An 18,881-nucleotide genomic window follows, 5' to 3' on the forward strand; every position below is an offset into this window, starting at 1 on the left:
ACTTAATCAATAAATAGAATATTTTTAAAATAAGCTTGCCAGATTAGTTTTTTCAGACTACTAACAGAATACCACAGACTGGGTGACTCATAAAAACAACAAATATTTATTTCTCACCGTTCCAGAGAGCGGGAAGTCCAAGATCAAGGTGCCAACAGATTCTGTGTCTGATGAGGGCCTATTCTGAATTCATAGTCGCCTTTTTGCTGTGTCCTCTCATGGCAGAAGGGGTGAAGAATCTCCCTGGAGTCTCTTTTATAAGGGCACTAATCACATTCATAAGGGCTCTGCCCTCATAGTCTAATCACCCCCAAAGGACCCACCTCCTAATACCATCACCAGGGCTGTTAAGATTTTAACATTTAAATTTTAAGGGCACATAAACATTCAATCCATTGCACTTGCTCAATGATAATTTTTATAGTTTTCAGCTTTGCCGCATAATCTGACATAAGGGTAGATTAAAGATACTGACTCAGAAATACATTGCTCTCATTTGGATGCTGTGATGATTAGGTTTAAAGATCCATTAACATTTTACAATACCAGATTGGGTGGTTTCAAACAGATGTGGAATATCTTTGCCAGCATTTTCAAGAAAAGTTCATTGATTTCAGTATGGTGCCTCTCCTATAAAAAGAGAAAAATTGAACTTTGAGGACAACGTATGATTTAATCAGTCGTTATAAAAAGATCTGGGATCCAGCTAAGACTTTCTCACCCACTTGTTTGAAAATAATCTAAATTATGGCAGCATTCCTCCCATCCAAGTACTAACCAGGCCTGACTCTGCTCAGTTTCTGAGATCAGATGAGATCAGGTGGGTTCAGAGTGGTATGGCCATATGACAGCATTCCTACTACACATATAGCTGAGGATGGTTTCAAAATGCTTACTGCAAATGTTATGAAAATCAATTGCAAACCGGTGACAGGAGATTTTAAGCTAACTTTCATAGGCTCTGTACAAAATATTGAAGCATAGACCTAGGAAACAGACATGTCACTGAATTTTAATACAAGATATTGTTTTCAAATATTTAATATTATTAGCATATATTTGTTTAAGTTGAAAGTACTATGATAAGATATATATGCTATGATAATTACATTTTGAAACTGTTGTTATTAGTGTGTTCTCATGCTACTAATAAAGACATACCCGAGACTGGGTAATTTATAAAGGAAAGAGGTTTAATGGACTCACAATTCCACGTGGCTGGGGAGGCCTCACAATCATGGCCGAAGGCGAAAGCCGCATCTTACATGGCAGCAGGCAAGAGAGAATGAGAGCCAAATGAAAGGGGAAATCCCTTATAAAATCATCAGATCTCATGAGACTTATTCACTACCAAGAGAACAAGGGGGAAAACCAAGAGAACATGGGGGAAACCATCCCCATAATTCAATTAGCTCCCACTGTGTCCCTCTCATAACATGTGGGAATTATGGGAGCTACAAGTCAACATAAGATTTGGGTTGGGACACAGCCAAACCATATCAACTATATTTTGGCTACTTATTTTTTGGCTACTTGTTTTTTCTCTACCATTTGGAGTCCCCAGAGCACAATCTCTTAGAGCCTCTTGTCTGATGGTTTCTTTTTCCAGTCTACTCTATTCACCATTGCTTATCAGAGAATGGTCACCCATGTATTTTTAAGCTCTAGAGACTGGTCTTATAACCAAATAAATTGTGGGATTTTAAGACATTATGTGAGATACTGTTATCCATACCATGTGTTACAACAGAATTATTTTATCCTTCATTTTTAAATAATGCCCAACTCATTTTCTCCCTTCAATGCCCATAATTTGTCTTGGACGTTTTCCCTACATTAAAGGTTTTCATCTTGTTCTCTTATCATATACAAACTAGTGTGGTTTGTTTTAGTTTCTCCTAAACTATTTCTATTCTAGTGTTCACATATGCCTCTGTTCTTTCCTTTTCCTGTACCTCGTATTTTGAAATGACCTCTATTTCTTATTTATTTTATCGGATGAGTGCATTTGACTACATCATTATAGTTCTGCCTAATTGAGCCTGGAAATTAACACCTGAGATACACATATTATTATATTACAAATTACTTTCTTCTTTATGTCTCCTTTATATTACATTTAGGACAATGTGGAATATTTTAAATTGTGATAAAAATAAACATCTCCAAATCTACCATATTGATCATTTTGAAATATACAGCTCAATAGTGCTAAGTATATTTACATTGTTGTGCAACCAATCTCCAGAACTTTTCATCTAGTTAAACTGCAACTCTACACCCCTTAAACAACTCTCCATTTTTCCCTTCTCCCAGCCCCCGAGGATAATGTTCATTTTTAAATTCTCTGCATAAGCGTGTCATTTTAAATGCGAATTTTATTTTGAGATTGTGAAAGAAATTTTACAAAATATTTGTTTAAAAAAACGAGGGACCTTTGGGTCTAACAGAGTCAAGAACCACCACTCTAAGCTCCTTTAAGGAAGAGAGTTTTATTTACCTCTACCACGGCGTAAATAATAGAAGCTCAATGAATATATACGGAAAGAATGAGTGATTGGAAAGCTAAGCGAAGCCAGGCATAGTGGCTCATACCTACAATCCCAGTTCTTTGGGAGGCCGAGGTAAGAGGATTACTTGAGGCCAGGAGTTCAAGACCAACCTGGGCAACATGGCAAAACCCCATCTCTACAAAAATAAATAAATAAATTAATTAATTAATTAATTAAATTAGCTGGGTGTGGTGGCACTGACATATAGTCCCGGCTACAAGGGAAGCTGAGGCAGGAAGATCACTTGAGACCAGGAGTTTGAAGCTGCAGTGAGCTATGATTGCACCACTGCATCCAGCCTGGGTGACAGAGCAAGACCTTGTCAAAAAAAAAAAAAAAAAGAAGAAGAAGAAAGAAAAGAAAGAGAAAGAAAGAAAGAAAGAAAGAAAGAAAGAAAGAAAGAGAGAGGGAGGGAGGGAGGGAGGGAAAAGAAAAAAGAAAAGAAAAGAAAGTGAAAGGAAGAAAAGAAGGAAGGAAGGAAGGAAGGAAGGAAGGAAGGAAGGGAAAGAAAGGAGAAAAAGAAAAGTTAAATAAGAGAAACCACTGTCACTCACAAAGATCACATGTTGTATGATATCAGTTAATGAAATGTCCAGGATAGGCAAATCTATCAAGACAGAGAGAGAAAGTAGATTCCTGGTTGCCTAGGAGTGGAAAAGGAAAAGAGTGGGGAGAAAGAATGGGAATGACTGCTGATGGTACAGGGTTTCTTTCTGAGTTGAAGAAAATCCAAAGTTAGGTTAAGGTTATGCAACTCTGGAAACATACTGAAAAAAAAAATTGAAATGTACACTTAAAATGGGTAAACTTTATGGCACATAAATTATATCTCAATAAATTCTTTTAAAGAATTGATTGAATACATCCTAAAAACCTATAGTCACCATCCTTAACAAGTCCTTTAGGACTTCGCCAAAAGTTCAACCAGTTATGATTTTATGCTTTCATTTGAAATGCTAAGCATTCTCAGAATATCAGATGTACAAATTACATCTTATGTCCAAAGTAAAATACAAATTATTATTTTGTTTTATGAAATCATTCCGAATAAATTGTATTCAACCAACTCAGCAGTATAGTGTAAACTCAAGGGAAGGGAACTATGGAATTGTTTTCTTCTGTATTGGTAACAGATTAAACAAAATTAAACAAGCAAATGACACTTAAGAAGTAAGGAATAACTCATCCATGGTGGATGCCCTGTGGGCAGAGTGCCATAGAAACCTCTTACAGCCAAGTGTATGAGGAATAAATCCTGGTCATGAGGATTATACCCTCGATCTCACCTGGGGAGAAGTGGGTGTTTCCCTACCCATGGTGCTGAGCTGGCAGAATAGGGCTGGAGTCAAGGTTCTGTCGAGGTAATCTTTTTTTTTTATTTTATTTTTATTTTTTGAGATAGAGTCTCGCTCTGTCACCCAGGCTGGAGTGCAATGGTGCGATCTTGGCTTACTGCAACCTACACCTCCTGGGTTCAAGCGATTCTTCTCCCTCAGCCTCCCGAGTAGCTGGGACTACAGGCATGTGCCACCACGCCCGGCTAATTTTTGTATTTTCAGTAGAGACAGGGTTTCACTATGTTGGCCAGGCTGGTCTCAAACTCCTGACCTCACGTGATTCATCCACCTTGGCATCCCAAAGTGCTGCGATTACAGGCGTGAGCCACAGTGCCCAGCCTGTCGAGTTAACCTTTGGGTCTTAGATTATGTTCCTTCCTATGCCAGGGAGGGACTGATTCTTTCCTGTGCTTGCACATTAAAGCCCCACTGCACCAGGGCCTAGATTAGGTCTCCCTCCAATATTTAGTGTTAAACATGGCCAACCCAGTGGCAGTTGAGTGTTTACCCAACTGCCAACTAAAAACTACTTGATCATTTTTTTTTTTTTTTCCTTTTAGAAAACTTCAGTACTCCTTTCACTGATACTTGATTAATATACCTGGCACTCTGGCTTAATTCTTCTGAGGAATTGTAGTAGTATCTGAAGTTATTTTCTCAACTCAAAAAGCATTTTTGTTGTTCTTCCAGAGGATATAGCCCTGATGTTAACATATTCTTTTTCTCTTGGCTGACAATGTGAGACAGTGCAGTTGACCCCTTGAACAACACAGGGGTTAGAGGCACTGACCCCTGTGCAATTGAAAATCCTCATATAACTTTTGACTCCCAAAAAACTTCAATATTAATAGTCTACTCTCAACTGGAAGCCTTACTGAGAACATAAACAGTATATTTTGTATGTTATACATGTCACATACTGTATTCTTACAATAAAGTAAGCTAGAGAAAAGAAAATTGTATTAAGAGAATCATAAGGAATATAAAATATATTTACTATTCATTAAGTGGATCATTATAAAGCTTTTCATCCTTGTTGTCTCCATGTTCGGTAGGGTGAGGAGAACAAAGAGAAGAGGTTGGTCTTGCTGTCTTAGGAGTGGCAGAGTCAGAAGAAAATCCACACATAAGTGGACCTGCATGGTTCAAACCCCTGTTTTTCAAGGACGAACTGTAATTCATAACAAAACAGTGATAAGTATACATAATAGGGTATGAAAGCTCTGTTTTTTACCTTGTTTGAAAAATCATTTCCAGGCCAGATATGTTGGCTCATGCCTGTAATCTTAGCACTTTGGGAGGCCGAGGCAAGCAAATCACCTGAAGTCAGGAGTTCAAGACCAGCCTGGCCAACATGGCAAAACCCTGTCTCTACTAAAAATACAAAAATTAACTGGGTGTGATGGCGCATGCCTGTAATCCCAGCTACTTGGGAGGCTGATGCAGGAGAATCGCTTGAACCTGGGAGGTGGAGGTTGCAGTGAGCCAAATTCGGGCCACTGCACTCCAGCCTGGGCAACAAGAGCAAGACACGGTCTCAAATAAAATAAAATTAAAAAAAAAAAAGAAAAGAGAAAGAAAAAAGAAAAAGCAGTTCCAATAACAATTCTTGCTTTTCAACTTTATTTTCATGACTCCTTGATTGATTCAACATGATTTTCAGAAAAGTCCTGTTTCCTGGGACTGCATTACAAGCTGTCTACATAGCTCCCATTAAGTGGAAATTAACCCCACACCAGGGGAGCCAAATTGTCCTATAGAATAAGTAGACTTCCACAGACTTTGATCAAAACAAAACCTTCCCTAAGAGTCCACCAGGCTCATACTAGTACATCTAAAATAACTTCATGTCAAGGCAGGTAACAACTGGCCACAATTTTGTAAAAGGTAGTTGGAAGTTGTAACTATAGTTCTAAAAATGAAGTAAGCATCCTGATCCATAAGGTGTCGATAAAGCTCTAGATATTTTTGTTATAGAAAGACAATGACGCCGGGCGCGGTGGCTCAAGCCTGTAATCCCAGCACTTTGGGAGGCCGAGACGGGCGGATCACGCGGTCAGGAGTTCGAGACCATCCTGGCTAACATGGTGAAACCCCGTCTCTACTAAAAAATACAAAAAACTAGCCGGGCGAGGTGGCGGGCGCCTGTAGTCCCGGCTATTCGGGAGGCTGAGGCAGGAGAATGGCGTAAAAACCCGGGAGGCGGAGCTTGCAGTGAGCTGAGATCCGGCCACTGCACTCCAGCCTGGGCGACACAGTGAGACTCCGTCTCAAAAAAAAAAAAAAAAAAAAAAAAAAGAAAGACAATGACAAACTGTCATCTGTCTGTTGTATTCTGAACACTTGATTTTTTTATTAATTAATTTTTTTTTTTTTTAGATAGGGTCTCACTCTGTCACCCAGGCTGGAGTGCAGTGGCATAATCACAGCTCAATGCAGCCTCAATCTCCTGGGCTCAAGTGATGCTCCTGCCTCAGCCTCCCAAGTTGTTGGAACTACAGGCATGCGCCACAACACTTGGCTAAATTTTTTTTTTTTTTTTTTTTTTTGTAGAGATGGGATCCTCACCATGCTTCCCAGGCTGGTCTCAAACTCCTGGGTTCAAGTGATCCTCCTGCCTCAGCCTCCCAAAGTGTTGGGATTACAAGTGTGAGCCACCATGACTGGCACACATTCTGAGCACTTTAAAGGACATAGTAAGCCAATAAAACAGGCTGACACATATTTAAGGAGTCACTGGATATCCAGGAGCCCTTCACACTCATCAGAACTCTTGGGATGACCCAGACTCTGGCCACATGATTGATTACATTCAAACTTTAGAGCCATTCCCACCCAAAATGCATGGCTTGTCTTGGTGCACACATCATAGCAGGTACCAAAATACTCTTCAAGAGGACAAACATCAAAGGCCATGGAGGATAGCCACCAAAAATTGGCTTGGCCCACAAAACAAAGAACTAATGATGGTGACATCTTACTGTTATTTTGCTCACATTAATTCAAAAACACTAGTGTAACAAGAGGAAACAGTTAATGATGCAAAACAAGCAGCATCTATACTCTACCCCCCGATGACCACAACAATGGTGAGCAAATATTTAAATGTGGTTTCCCTAATTTTAGCCATCTACCAGCCCTTTGTCATCTAAAAGTACACTTAGTGCTGCTTAGCTCTGTGTCTCTGGAACTTAGCAATCGAGCTACCTTAGCACTGTCATCTCTGTTCTTGCCACCTCCCCCAGGGAGTCTGTGGCATTTGCTTAGCTTGGGAACTGAGCCTATGCAAATATTCAAAAGGATGTCAGCTTGCTTCCCATTGCCCTACTTTTTGCAGCAAGTTCCCTTTAATTTTGAAGGCAGACTGTTTGGTTCACAGGATGAAAAGATTTTCAATACCTCACAAGAACATGTGAGTTGTATTTGTGTTTCGGTTCTTCTTTTATTTATTTATTTAATGATTTATTTATTTGGAGAGAAGGTCTCGCTCTCTCACCCAGGCTGGAATGCAGCGGCATAATCTCAGTTCACCACAGCCTTGACCTCCTTGGGCTCAAATGACCTTCCCACCTCAGCCTGGGACTACAGGTGTGCGCTACCACACCCAGCTTACTTTTTGTTGACTTTTTTGTAGAGATGAGGTCTCATTATGTTGCCCAGGCTGGTCTTGAACTCCTGAGCTCAAGTGATCTGCCCGCCTTGGCCTCCCAAAGTGTTGAGATTACAGGCATGAGCCACCACACCCAACACAAGGTGTATTTGGATTGGAACCGGATCCATGGATGGCGTGAAGTCAGTGTCCATCCTCTCGGCTTGGATAATGCAGGACCAGTTCTTTTCTGATGCCGGACAGATTCCAGGAGCCTCGCCTTCTGTTTAATTAAGTTTGCTCTCCAGGAAGACATTTCTTTTGATGGCTTGATTCAGAGCTTCTCTGTCTCCCAAGGTAATGATTATGGCATTTATGCTCGTTCCAGAGCATAACTTGTTTGTACTCAGTTCCCTGACAGATTTCTGTAATTGATCTTTAATCACTTTAGCCTATGCTAGACCATCCTCTAACGCTCAGATCTCCGGGGAGCCTTTAGAATGTTGCATTGTGAATTTTCCTTGGCCATGTATGTCTCCATATAGAGTCTGGTACTTTTAGTCAGAAGGTACCTGTTCCCAGTTTAATTTGTTCTAGCTGTTTTTCCAATCCAACTTTATATTCCTATCTTTCCCCCTATCACTGCATTCTGCTTATATGTTATAGCAGATCTCTCGAAAAGGTAGGGTCCTCTTCTGAGATGAAGTCCCTCTTCCCGAATTCCTCCAACATGTAACCTAGTGAGGAAATGAGTCTTCTTTTGGTGTGGTTTCCAGGCTCAGCAGGTGAGGACTCTCACTGATAGCAATGAGGAACCTAAGACTTTGTTTGTATATTGTTATTACATGGAAATTCAGTATTATCCCAAACTATGACCTCCCTGCTTTAGTGCCTATCGTGAACAATTGACTGCATAGATCCCATGATAACAGTGATAGTAACATAAACTGAAGAGACTGGGCATGTGGTTGTGGGGGTACACATTGATGTGCCACCTCGATTGATGGTGGGGTAACTTTGCAATCGAGGTACCTTAGCATTAGAGCTCTTCTGCATGAAAAATTGCAAGGCTGAATGAGAAAACAACAATACATTAGGAAAAAAGTTGAAGATCTAAGTGGCCCAAACCATGACTACACAAATTATAACAATAACTACTTTTCTTCCTGTTGTCTCATAGTTCTGAGTAGGTCGCCAAAGAAGAGAACACCAGGTTTTAGGTGCCCACACTTAGGTACCAGCTCCCAGGGCACCAGTGTGGTCCCAAACTGGTTCTGTACTCTGAAACTCATTCCCCCTCTTCAGCCCACATCTTCTTCTAGGAAAAGCTGACAGTGGCAAAACCAAATAAAATGCAAAGAGAGGATTTCTTCTAAGAGAGTGGCAAGCGAACTGTGTGTTTCCTTTGTCAAAAAACAAAATCTCAACAAATTCAATCTAAAATTTAATTGGATTTTATTAGCAATTCATGAATCAAGCAGCACCCCATCTAAAGATTTGGACAGGTGTTCTGCTGGACATGGAAAAACAGTCCTTTTTTAAAAGGCAGCTTGAGCAGGAACAAGGAAATAGTATAATACAAAAAAGCAGATTGGTTAGTGTCAGATTACTTTCCTTGTAAGGGTTAGAGCAGAGGGAACTTCCTTATTATGTGAGCTAAAACTGGGCTGATCAGAGATTTGGCTATCATCTTCTGATTTCTCAGAAGGTCAGATTAAACAACCTATTTTCAGTTTGGGGATGTGGAACTCGAGCATGAGTGACTGCATTCTTTTTTGGTCTGCTGGAACCTGGTGCAGGGGCTCAGTCTAAATCAATGGACTCTCATAAATTTAACACCCTTCTTCCTTTCAAGATAAATGAGTAGGACTTAGAAAAAACATGATAATTGCACACATATACTGTATAGTTTGGAGGGTGACAAGGAATGTTGCCTGAACCTTTCTAAAATACATCTAAAAGCAAGGGACTAGCTAACACTGTCTTGATAAAAATGTAAAAGGCTAGGGACACCAGGAGCTATAGGAGTCAGCTTCTCTTTTATCTCTGGTAGGCCAAGATGGTTGGGCTTAAGTTATCCCAAAAGGACTTTGTCCAGGAGGACCACATGTGGCAGTATGGCGATCCACCAGCAGAAAGATTCTAAGTAATGGGTATCATCTAAATCAGGGAAACAGAAGTCATAGAAGCCCCCAGAAAGGAAGCCATCATTAGGACATCTGTCACATGAAAAGCCCCAACTACAGATTCCAGTAGCACCCACCATCACTCTTCAACTGTAGCTCTCCCCATCCCTGTGCCTTAATTGAAGGAGTCAAAAATAGCAACATGGTCAGGCGTGGTGATAGCATGCACCTGTAATCCCAGCTACTCAGGAGGCTGAGGCAGGAGAATCACTTGAACCCGGGAGGCAGAGGTTGCAGTGAGGTGAGATCGTGCCATTGCACTCTGGCCTGGGCAACAAGAGCAAAACTCCGTCCAAAAAGAAAAAACAAATCACAACAGTAAGTGGGGAGAAAGTGGAGAACAGGAGAATGAAGAAACTGGGCATGTTGTCTGCCCGCCACCCCCTAGTTAATTTTCAGACTCGAATTATAAAAGAGAGAAGCTCCAAAGTACATGAAAAAAATATGAAGTTTGATATTATTATTTTCCAAGGCTTTTTGTAGCCTGAAAATGAGATTGCTTATTAATTCATGAAAGTGAATAGAGACACTAAGGGATCGTCCCAAAATATTCTCCAGAGTTGGGAAAGGAAAAGCAGATACATCAGGTCTGAAGAAAGTGGTAGAAGAAAACAGTTATTTCCTAAATCCTACCAATCCAGCTCATTCAATAAACTGCTTACCCTGCCATTACCCTTAATTGAGCCCTTTTTAAGTGCTGGCATATTATCTCATTTAATACTGTAGAGGGGAAAAGTAACTTCTTTGCCTCACCCATCACAAGGGTCATGGCTAATACTCCTGTAACAAAAGACAGATTATTGAGAGAAAAGCTTAACAAATTTATTTAACACAAGTTTTACTTGAAACGAGAGCCTTCAGAAATAAATACCCAAAGAAATAGAGAAAACTGTGTTTTCATGCCTAGGTTTGATAAAGAGTGGATAGTCATGTAAAAGTATAATTGGACAAAGGGGATATGATCTAGCAGTAATAAACTGGGGGAACTTAGCAAGGCCTGTTTGATCAGACTCTTCTTAGTATCACTATGTCTTTATGCCTTTCCTCTGGGTTTAGGGCAGGACACCTGTCACATGAGGTTCTTATGACCTCCTTTCAGGAGAGGTATGTCAAAGAATTCTTTTACAGCCAGCTCTCACACATAAAGATAGGAGAAGGTCAGACAGTGGCCTCCAAGTTTCCATATTTGGGGTAGCGTGTCTTGGACCCCATCAATAATAACAGCAAATCTCTAAGGTAGGCCAGTTCTCACAGTTTCTTGCTAATTTAGGAATAAGATTTCCTTGGGGCTTATTAAAAATAAACGTTGAGGCCGAGCACAGTGGCTCATGCCTGTAATCCCAGAACTTTGGGAGACCAAGGCGGGCAGATTGCCTGAGCTCGAGTTCGAGACCAGCCTGGGCAACCTGGTGAAACCCCATCTCTACTAATATACAAAAGATTAGCCGGGTGTGGTGGTGTGTACCTGTAATCCCAGCTACTCAGGAGGCTGAAGCAGAAGTGCTGGAACCCGGGGAGCAGAGGTTGCAGTGAGCCAAGATGGCACCACTGCACTCCAGCCTGAGCAACAAGAGCAAGACTCCATCTCCAATAAACAAACAAACAAACATGGAAAAGAAGAGAGAAAGAAAGAAAGAAAGAGAGAAAGAGAGAAAGAGAGAGAGAGAGAAAGAGAGAGAGGGAGGAAGGAAGGAAGGAAGGAAGGAAGGAAGGAAGGAAGGAAGGAAGGAAGGAAGGAAGGAAGGAAGGAAGGAAGGGTGAAAATGAGTCCCGATGATAAGGACCCTGCACAATCGTTTTTAAATATAAAGAAAAAAGGAAATCCTTTACCTAAGACAATTCCAAACCATAATCGCCTTAAGTAGGCCTTTAAATTTAAATGAAATATGTCCTTTCTGAGGGGCCATGGAAACACAAACCTTCAGTTCACCCCTTATCTGGACAGAGTACTTATAACAAGAGGTAGGTTTATGCAAAGATGAAACTTAAGTTCCTGATCCTCCACTTTCCCCTCCAAGGCTGGGAGAGGCCAGCAATGTGTTCACATGGTCCTGCATTTGTGTAAAATTTGTAAAAGAAAGTAATTAACCTTAATCAGTTGCGCCCACTCACAGTGTCTTTCCACTGGAACTCTCCTTCTGTCACATTTCATCTCACATTGGGTGGTGTTGAAGAGGCACTGGGCCTTCAGGGGTCTGGCTGAGCGAGTGAGGTTGTAAGACAGTTATCTTGGGCTTAGTGGGATGTATTCATGTCATTCACAGTCTCTTCTGTTAATGGTTCAGGGATTGCTCAATGGCTCTCCCAGTGGCTTTCAGGAATATTCCCACTTCCTACAGTGCTGGCTCATTGGACATCATGACAAGAAAATGTAGGGCCAGAGGTCAAATCACAATATAAATGTGTCCTACAGCTCTCAGCATGAGCTAGTGGAGGAGAAAAAGAGTTTGAAATGTATAGAGCCAGAAACCGATCTACGGAAAATTATTTGGCGGGGTGCAGGGGCACACATCTGTAATCCCAGTACTTTGGGAGGCTGAGGCAGGTGGATCCCTTGAGCTCAGGAGTTTGAGACCAGCCTGGGCAACATGGTGAAACCCCGTCCTTTAAAAAGATACAAAAATTTGACTGGGTGCAGTGACTCACACCTGTAATCCCAGCACTTTGGGAAGCCAAGGTGGGAGGATCACTTGAGGTCAGGAGTTTGAGATCAGCCGGGCAAATATGGTGAAACCCCGTCTCTACTAAAAATACAAAATCTAGCTGGGTGTGGTGGCCCCCACCTGTAATCCCAGCTACTAGGGAGGCTGAGGCAGGACAATCATTTGAACCCAGAAGACAGAGGTTGCAGTGAGCTGAGATTGTGCTATTGCACTCCAGCCTGGACAACAGAGCAAGACTCCACCTCACCAAAAAAAAAAAAAAATTAGCTGGGCATGATGGTGTGTGCCCGTGGTCCCAGTTACTTGGGAGGCTGAGCTACCAGATCACTTGAGTCCTAGAGGTCAAGGCTGCATTGAGCTGAGATTCCACCACTGCACTCCAGCCTGGGCAACAGAGCTAGACCCTGTCTCAAAAAAAAAAAAAAAAAAAGGAAAAGAAAAAAAGAAAATCATTCTAGTCATTGAATGTGTAAAATTGTAAGTAAGTACAAAGTTTGTTTCTCATCAATGCTTACTCAAAAAAAAGTCTTCTTCTGTTAGGAATATAGCACATACACTGGAAATATGTAAATATACAATGTACCATGTATTTCTTTCCTTTTTTGATGGAAATTGTACAAAATAGAATTTACCAGAATGTTTGTGCTTTTAAACACAAATATAGCAGTACTACAAGCCGGAAGTACATCTGTAGGTGAATTGCATGTTTTATGTATCATATGATTAGGCTTCTTTCCCTGGCTCCCTGTCCTATATCTCTGTCCTTTGAGATCTTCTCAGAGTCCCTTGATGAAGGTATAATGGCAAGGGTGGTCTAAAATATAGTTGGGGCACTGGTCTTCCCAGATTGGACTGGCCCAGAACAAATACTACTTCACATATTGGGCTACCAAAGTCATCATCTTTACTCTTGTCACTAGAAGTCTTTTTTGCCTAACTAGAATGGACCTTTGGTAAAGTAACCTACTCACATTTCTGTAAATCTCCCATCTTTGGAAAAATTAATGTTGCTATAAACTGATGGGGTTTAATGCCTCATTACAGTTCATCTTAATCAAAACAATAGCATCTTAATAAATAAGCAACTTAGTTAAACCAAAATTTTAACAAGTTTTAAAAAAAATGTCACCCCTGGCCGAGCACGGTGGCTCACGCCTGTAATCCTAGCACTTTGGGAGACCGAGGCGGGCAGATCACCAGGTCAGGAATTCGAGACCAGCCTGGCCAAAACGGTGAAACCCATCTCTACTAAAAATACAAAAATTAGCTGGGCGTGGTGGCGGGTGCCTGTAATCCCAGCTACTTGAGAGGCTGAGGCAGGAGTATTGCTTGAACCCAAGAGGCAGAGGTTGTGATGAGCCGAGATTGAGCCATTGCACTCGAGCCCGGGCAACAAGAGCGAAACTCCCTCTCAAAAAAAAAAAAAAAAAAAAAAAAAAAAATGCTACCCCCCACCATCCCTACATATAGCAAGATGGATGAGAACATCACCTATTTCACATCCAGACCCAGACTTTGGCTGCCATGGCAAATGGATCCGGTTGCCAGCTCTATGTTTATATATGAATCAAGGACTGCTTCTCATTGCCCTTCTAGTCACACTATTTGTCTGGGACCAGACTTATCTAGATTACTAAAAAATAGTTTTTAAAATAAATTTCCCTACTCATGTTCAAATGAGGAATCAGCTTGGTGTGTGAGTATCTGATAACATCACAACTATTGTGAATATATGTCATGTTGCTATGGCTTAGACGCGGTTTGTCCCCACCAAAATTCGTGGAAACTTCAGCCCCAGTGTGGCAATGTAGGATGATGGGGATTAGTGGGAGGTGTTTGGGTCATGGGAGCAGATCCTTCATGAATGGCTTGGTGCCATTCTCAAGGCAGTTCGTTTTTGCTCTGTCAGGACTGGAGTAGTTCTCTTAGGAATGGATTAGTTCCCATGAAAGCGAGCTGTAATAACGTGAGGCTCCTCCTCCTGTTTTGTCCTCTCTTCACAAGTGACCACTTTCCCTGTGACCTTCTCCACTATGTTTTGACCTCCACCACGTCTAGCTCTCACCTGAAGTCAAGCAGATGCTGGTGCCATGCTTCTTGTGAGCCAAATAAATCTCTTTTCTTTATAAATTAGCCAGCCTCGGGTATTCTATTATAGCATCACAAAACAGACTAACACACATGTGTTGATAAAAGAACTGCTCTTGTAAAGGAACCACAGAAGGTCATGCTTGGGGATATTTCTCTGCTATCCTATGTTGTATTAACATATGAGCAATACATCTTGTGACATCTGTGTTAGGCCAGATTCAAGAATGATTTGGGATGTAAAAGATAAAAAACATAGGCACTCAGCCTCTGACTGAAGCGAACATATGAGGCATGACTATCTAAGAATATGTAAGCCCCTAAAACTGCTTCACGCTTACACGATGAGATAAACATAAAAGTGTTATGTATCCAACAATTCTTTAGAATCTTCTTTCAAAGGAGGTCATCTCCTGGCTATTCTAAACAAAATCAGAACAGTATTTCTGAAATTCTGAGCACAGTCTCTTTTTTGTTCATGTATTATCTATGAACTGAGGAATGCAAGAAATACAGAGGCTTAAAAATGAACTCTATGTCCATTTTTATTTTCCTAATATTCTTCTCAGCATGAGAAGCAAAAGATGAGGTTTTCTTAAAAAATAAATTTTAATTAAATAAAATAGTGATATATGATATAACGTGTAATACAGATTGTCATAAATTTCTCATATCAGAATTCTTCATTGTGATTCCTATGCTATAATAACAATGGTAAAGTTCTGTTTTGGTGAGAACTGGTACTCTGTGGACACCAAGCTTCACAGGTGATTGAAAAAGGATTGAAAAAAAAGGTGATTGGCAAAAGAAAATCAGAATGGTTCCTTTCCTCAGCCCCCAACTCACAGCATAAATTACTTCTCAGGAAAACATGACACTGTTTTATGGAGACAAGAAATAAAAGAAAAATAAGCTAGAAAAGGGGAAATGGAGCACAGAGTTGGAAATAGAGGAGAAAGGATATAGCCCTTTGGTTCTAGAAAATAATTCTTAACTTTTATTAAAGTTAAATAAAAATTCGGCCGGGCGCGGTGGCTCAAGCCTGTAATCCCAGCACTTTGGGAGGCCGAGACGGGCGGATCACGAGGTCAGGAGATCGAGACCATCCTGGCTAACACGGTGAAACCCCGTCTCTACTAAAATACAAAAAACTAGCCGGGCGAAGTGGCAGGCGCCTGTGGTCCCAGCTACTCGGGAGGCTGAGGCAGGAGAATGGCGTAAACCCGGGAGGCGGAGCTTGCAGTGAGCTGAGATCCGGCCACTGCACTCCGGCCTGGGCGACAGAGCCAGACTCAGTCTCAAAATAAATAAATAAATAAATAAATAAATAAATAAAAATTCACCATATATCATTTTCTTTACCAAAGGCAGAAGTCCAAGTCAGGGTTAAATTACACGAATGTTGGGAAGGTAGAATCAAAGTGGCAGATTGAAATCAGTTGGTCCCTACCAGCCTGCATCCCCCTTTAAGGGAAACCACACAGCCATAGCCCCTGTTCTATGTGAAAGGATTCCTCCTCCAACCACCGACTGGATCAAGAATGGGCACCTTACCCAGGTATAGACCATCCATGGCTTTCCCATGAGCTCCAACCAACCCAGTAATAAGAAGAACAAATGAGGCAAAACAAAGTCTCAATATCTGGAGTCTGAAATGGAAATCTTGGAGAAATGGCACCAGCGAGCAGTGAGAATTAAGATGGAAAGGTCCTCAGGAACTGAAGAACATGAATCCCATTGAGGGCCACTATGTCTTAAAGTCCCAGCAGGAAACAGAAGATACAGATGGTTCAAAGAAAGAGACTTTAACCAAGACTGTTTGCAGGAATGTAAACAGGGTTAAGAGAACATGCAAAGGATGGTAAAGCCATCCAGAAAGTAGCAGCAGCAGGAAGCCATTACTACCTGGGCATGAAGGAGCAGGGGGCAGAAATAGTGTTACTGGAGCTCAGCGAGACCGAGTAATGTGCAAGAGCGCTCCTCAGCAGGAGCTGTAGCCTCGGAGGGATACAGAGACTGCCAGAGAGGCAAAGTGGTGGAGAGAAGCAGAGTGCAGGAGAGAAGCAGAGTGCAGGCAGTATCCTCATCGCTCACTTTCCCCTTGCTCTAGTGGCCCACTCATTAGTCACACCCAGTCGGAATCCAGAGACCATGGGAATTCTGGTATGGTTCAGTCCTGCCCGTCTCCACCACAAGAAAAGAACAGGGGACAGCAAGCAAAGTATGTTGCAAACAGAGACCAACCAGAAAGCCACGTACAAGCCCAAGTTATGAAGGATCTGAAGAAAGCTGGTAGACAAAGGAAAACTGTCCAGAAAAAAGTAGGAGACCTGAGAGAAAGACAGCTGGGGAGAGCAGCTGGTCCCTAGCCCTGCCTCAATTCTGATGCCATTCTGTCCTAGTTTTGTCTACTGACGGCATTGCCCCACCCTGACCCCCAGAGCTTGAGGCCCCTTTAATAGGCCTTGCTTCCTTGTCATGAAAAAAGCCCAAATAAGCCAGATTATCAAAAAAGAATAAGCACTTCTTCATCTCACTGGTTCCCACTTAAAGAGACTACTCCTGGCAGGGCATGGTGGCAATCTCTTCCTCCCGGGTTCAAGCGATTCTCATGCCTCAGCCTCCTGAGTAGCTGGGATTGTAGGTGTGGGCCACCACACCTGGCCGATTTTTGTATTTTTAGTAGAGATTTCACCATGTTGGTCAGGCTGGTTTCGAACTCCTGACCTCGTGATCCGCCTGCCTCAGCCTCCCAAAGAGCTGGGATTACAGATGGGAGCCACTGAGCCCGGCCTTAAATTTAATCTTCATTAACATTTTCACTATCAGTTTCTTAAGTGCAGAGACAATCAACAATAAGTGTAAACCTGCTTTGTAGCATTTGATAATTTCCCTGGTGTAAATACTGCAATAGTGGCTGATTTCAAGCAATCAACATGCCATACTGAAGGCAGAGTTGGGAAAATGTGCAGTAACACACCACTAAATAATATTTCCGTATACAGATACGACATAAATAACCTTAAGAGCACAGATAATGATAAAACATAATAAAATAATTAGAAAATGAAGAGTTTTGAGATTTGTAACCTTTGTTTTTTGGTTTTGTTTTGTTTGTTTATTTATTGAGGCGGAATCTCGGTCTGTCACCCAGGCTGGAGTGCAGTGGTGCGATCTCGGCTTACTGCAAGCTCCGCCTCCCGGGTTCACGCCATTCTCCTGCCTCAGCCTCCGGAGTAGCTGGGACTACAGGCGCCCGCCACCACGCCCGAATAATTTTTTATATTTTTAGTAGAGATAGGGTTTCACCGTGTTAGCCAGGATGGTCTCGATCTCCTGACCTCGTGATCCACCCTCCTCGGCCTCCCAAAAAGTGCTGGGATTACAGGCTGAGCCACCGCGCCCGGCCGTAACCTTTGTTTTTAATAAATCTTATTGTAAGTTCATGTAGTAAGATTTTTAATAATAGCAGTGTTTAATTTTTCTGCTATTTATATTTCTGAAATGTTGGCAACCAGGTATCATCAGTTGGCCCTAGCACACCACCGACTGCCAAGTTTTACTAATGAGGCAACTGAGGCTCAGAGAGGCTGTAACCAACTTGCTGTAGTCACACAGGACAGTACTACTTAGGTTGCTCTAATTCCAAACCTTCTCCCTTCCACTTGCCTCTTTTTAAAACATAACTGATCTACCTACATGTCAGCACCCAAACGTCTTGGTGTGAATGGATTTATAGTTTGTTGAATAAAGTCATTGCTTTCCGGTAGGTGGGATGGGAAATCTGACCAGGCGAAAGAACAGGATGAAGGGAAAAAGAACATCTACTTAACAGTTCAGGATACGGCAGGATATTTTCTCTCCTGGGATTTGGGCAAGCCAAGATTTAACAACCAGCAATTACCCAGCAACTGATAGAACTGATAGAACATTCATTGTTTTTTTTAAACTTTTGCCATTCAGTATTCCTTTTCACACATTTTCACTGTGTGAAATGAAAACGTTAAGACTTATCTCAGCAGCCACAGCAAAGAGCAAGTATTAAAAATCAAGTGAGTTTCCAGGAGAAGAAAACAAAGTTAACCCTCAATACAAATACAACTCCGCCAAAGGTGTGGCCCACCCCTCTCCGCTCCATTATTTTCAAATAAGCCATTTCTGCCCTCTTGGACTGCGAGCTAGTGGCTCCAGGCTGTGACACCACTATATCCCAGCTTCAAATCTCCCCTTGCAGGCAGTTTGGGGGTAAATAATAAAATTAGCATCCTAACACTACAAGTTGTGAGACTGCTCAGGAACAATCTTAATTTGCTTACTGGAACTCCTGTAGAAGATGCTTTGAACCGCTTTAGATACAATAGGTTCAGGTAAAACGGCGCTGCCTTGCCAACCACAGCCCCGCAGACCGGGTCTGCAAATCCCTCAGCTGGCCGAAGGAGCCGGATCCACACATGCGCAGTCAGTCC

General features: G+C 41.8%; 1 long non-coding RNA gene across 3 annotated transcripts; it reads right to left on the reverse strand.

Annotated features, from left to right (window-relative positions):
- Positions 1-85: 85 nt before the first annotated feature.
- Positions 86-18,872, reverse strand: LOC135968094 (uncharacterized). Of its 3 annotated transcripts, none has more exons than XR_012426851.1 (2): positions 18,732-18,872; positions 86-630 (listed from the first exon to the last, which is right to left on the reverse strand). It is a non-coding gene; the product is annotated as an uncharacterized lncRNA (long non-coding RNA). The 3 variants fall into 3 exon arrangements; XR_012426850.1 differs by lacking the exon at positions 18,732-18,872 and adding an exon at positions 1,207-1,284; XR_012426849.1 differs by lacking the exon at positions 18,732-18,872 and adding an exon at positions 4,887-5,025 and having other exon boundaries at positions 396-630.
- Between the last annotated feature and the right edge of the window lie 9 nt (positions 18,873-18,881).

This window comes from Macaca fascicularis, chromosome 17 (genome assembly GCF_037993035.2).
Source record: "Macaca fascicularis isolate 582-1 chromosome 17, T2T-MFA8v1.1".
NCBI classification, from domain to species: domain Eukaryota; kingdom Metazoa; phylum Chordata; class Mammalia; order Primates; family Cercopithecidae; genus Macaca; species Macaca fascicularis.